Raw genomic sequence first — 3,215 nt, forward strand, 5'->3', positions numbered from 1 at the left:
CTTCTTCTTTCTTCATCTACTTCTCCTCTACTGTCTGTATTTGCGTGTTCTCTCTCATGTTTCTCCCTCAATTCTTCCTGTCTAAAAAAAGCAAAACACATTTTGACACTTTACAGATCTACAAATTTTCTGCAAAAACAGGAAATATTTTAATTCATGTAATTAATACATGCACGTTGGAAGGAGGAATAAAAAATGAGATGAACAAATCTCATTTCATGATTTAAAATGCTTCTCAAACAGACTTTGTCCTCTAGTGTAAGATTTTGGTGAGTGACAGCTGAAGGTGTCACACCCGAGGACATTTCAGCCTTTTGTGTAAGTTCATGGCTCTGCTGTTGCTAGCTAACCTATCAAATGCAGTTAGCAGTTATCATTTGCATAATTTTCCACAATTATGTAGTCTAACTGAATTTTTTTTATTAAAAAACATAATTTATGTAACCCCTATAAAAATACAGTTGGGTTTACTAAATGTATTTGAGTTTGGTTTAATGTTAAACAGTTATTTTTTTTGTGTAAATTCATGAAGAGTATGGTTGTAGTTGCTTGGTGTGGCCACAAGGCGGCGCTTCATGTGTGTTCAATGAAGGAAATCTAGTCATGGCATTGCATGCTGGGAAATAGTCAAGCTAGAATGGTCTGATACTGATGCTACTAAGAAATGTTACAGAGCAAGGTTTTTGATGCTATCTGAGAGAGTACAGTTTTAATTTCACAATACAAGTCTGTATGTGTTTTTGAGTTTTTTCATGAAAGACTGTCGAACGGCTGTGACCGGAGCAACCGATTTGTTTTTTTTTTTTCAACAAAAGAACTCCGGTGAGTTGCTATACTGTGCTATGGTGATATGCTACGATGCTAAGTTGCTAACGGCTAATAGAGACGTGAATTTTCCGTTTGTTTAATGAATGTGGGATATTTGAACACTTCTTAAGCCATAAAAACCAATCGGAGTTAACTGTAAATATTCTGAAGTTGTTATAATGAGTCAATATGCTGAATTTTGAGTTGGAAAAGTACATTTATTATACGTGAACAACGGTAATTTTCACTGCGTCATTCTAGACGCCATGTTCAATGTTAGTGAGTAAAAAAAGGTTCAATGTGTGCTAAAGCAACATGATATGTTCACACAGGTTTTTCCTGATTTTTTCTAATATAAATATTGTGTTTAAATTCATTTTGAAGTAATGGAAGATGTATTTTGGGAATGTAAATGAGAAACATGATTGAAAAGAGATTAGAAATTATTTGTGTAACATGATTCATATAATACTGCTAAAAAAACACATTAATGGTGACTTGAGGTTTTAATATTTCATGATACAGTCGCTTATTATTTTGTGGTCAGTAGTATAAGTTACATTTGAGTGAAAGAGAAAGAAAGATATCATTCTGTACAGAAATTTATGACTGCTAGTTAACTTTATGTTCTGCTATGCAGATTGTTTTTTTTTATATGCCGAGAGCTGGATCTACATCGAGTTAACAACAGCGGTGATTTCAACCGGGTTTTCCGTCCGAGGCGTGGCGGAATTGGAGAGGATGCCAAATCCTCCATCTTCATCGTCTTCGTGGAAGATTCGCACCTGGAGGAGAATAGCCTGAACAGCGCGCAGTGACCATACATTACACAAACATACTACCCGGGTAGCATAGCATATACATACACTGACTAAACTTGGACTGACACGGATTAAAACTGAACTTTGGACTGGACTTTTTGAACTTTGATATCAGAACAGCCACAAGCTGTCAGAGGGACAATTTATTCTATATTTGATATTATTTTTCTATTATTAATTCCATTGGGAATTCTGAATCTAAACTGATTTCACTTTTTGTTGATTGTGGGAATAAACATTTGTGTTTACTTCATATACTAACCTTCCCTCACTCCTTGAGTCGGATCAGAGTACAGTACTTTACAGTATTATATCTTAAGTGGTGTTAATCAATCACAGGGTGTTACATTTAGGTTTGTCACACCAAAGGACAACCAATCTGAACAATTCTATAGTGGTTTGAAAAAGATGAATATTTGAAAAGTGCTGAGACAAAAACTTACCATGTACACATGTTGCAAGCTTCACAGGGGGCTTCAGTAACAGATACTTGAAATGGGTCCTTAAGTTAAATAAAGTTGTCTGTGGAATTGTCCGATTTAGCATATAGTGTCAAACCAGAGGACATGGTGTTTTCCTCTGCTTTTAGAAATATATGAATGAAAGAAATGATTGACATTTATTCAAAAAGACACTTGTACAATCAAGCCAGAGTTATTTATAAACATTTTTATGCTTTTCTTTTAAAATTATAAAAGTAGCATGAGGAACCATGCTTTTATATGTATATATTACATATATATATATATTAGGGCGTGGTATGTAAATGACACTTGTTTCAAGCTGCCACATGTATCAACAGCCGACCATTCTCACGCTGTGATTGGAGAGAGATGATCGTTTGATAAATCACACGTGAACCCTGTCAGAAGACAAAATCTACACTCAGATCTGCTCTCGTTTGATAAATGAGGACCATTGTCCATTCTGCATGTAGACACATGCACATTTATTGAACCATGCTGGAGACAGTAATACTAACTAGAAAATTTCCTCTGGGGAAATTCTGAAAGGGCCATGGGGGCTACTGCCGGTGTGTGTACACTATGATGAGATTCTTCAGAGATTTCAAACTATGCCCTTTAACCTCAAAATGTGTGTGTGTGTGTGTGTGTGTGTGTGTGTGTAATTAAAATCACATAAAGTTACGTGTGTGTGTGTGTATCTGTAACTGTAAATCACATCAAAGATCAAAGGCAATCAGACCAAAGCAATCAACAGAATTAACTGGCACCTGTTAATGAAAGAGTGACAGCAGCCAGAGGTGGACAGACTGGAATTTCTGGCCTTGAACAGAAAGCATTTTTGGCAAAACCATAATACCTATCATTGATCCAACTTCACTTTGAGCGTCCTGAGTTCTTCCTGAACGTCTACATGTGTCTTTTTTTAAGAAAAATGAAAAAATAGCTTTGTTAGAGCGATCTAAAAAAACTGTTAGATCTCCCTTCTTTTAGAAATCTTCCTGCGTTTTTAATATGGGAGCCAATGAGGCTGTTGGTGGTGTTGGTGGTGCATCTGTGCGTCCTACACCCAAACTATAACTCTGACAGCTTTACCAGAGGATTGTGAGTGAGAAGACAAATT

The 3,215-nt window shown here is 36.0% G+C and overlaps 1 long non-coding RNA gene across 1 annotated transcript; it reads left to right on the plus strand.

Moving 5' to 3' along the window:
• The first annotated feature begins 444 nt into the window (after positions 1-444).
• Positions 445-1,883, plus strand: LOC131959700 (uncharacterized). Its single transcript, XR_009389510.1, has 2 exons — positions 445-822; positions 1,448-1,883. It is a non-coding gene; the product is annotated as an uncharacterized LOC131959700 (long non-coding RNA).
• Positions 1,884-3,215: the final 1,332 nt, after the last annotated feature.

Source organism: Centropristis striata, chromosome 21 (genome assembly GCF_030273125.1).
Source record: "Centropristis striata isolate RG_2023a ecotype Rhode Island chromosome 21, C.striata_1.0, whole genome shotgun sequence".
In the NCBI taxonomy this organism is placed as follows: Eukaryota; Metazoa; Chordata; class Actinopteri; order Perciformes; family Serranidae; genus Centropristis; species Centropristis striata.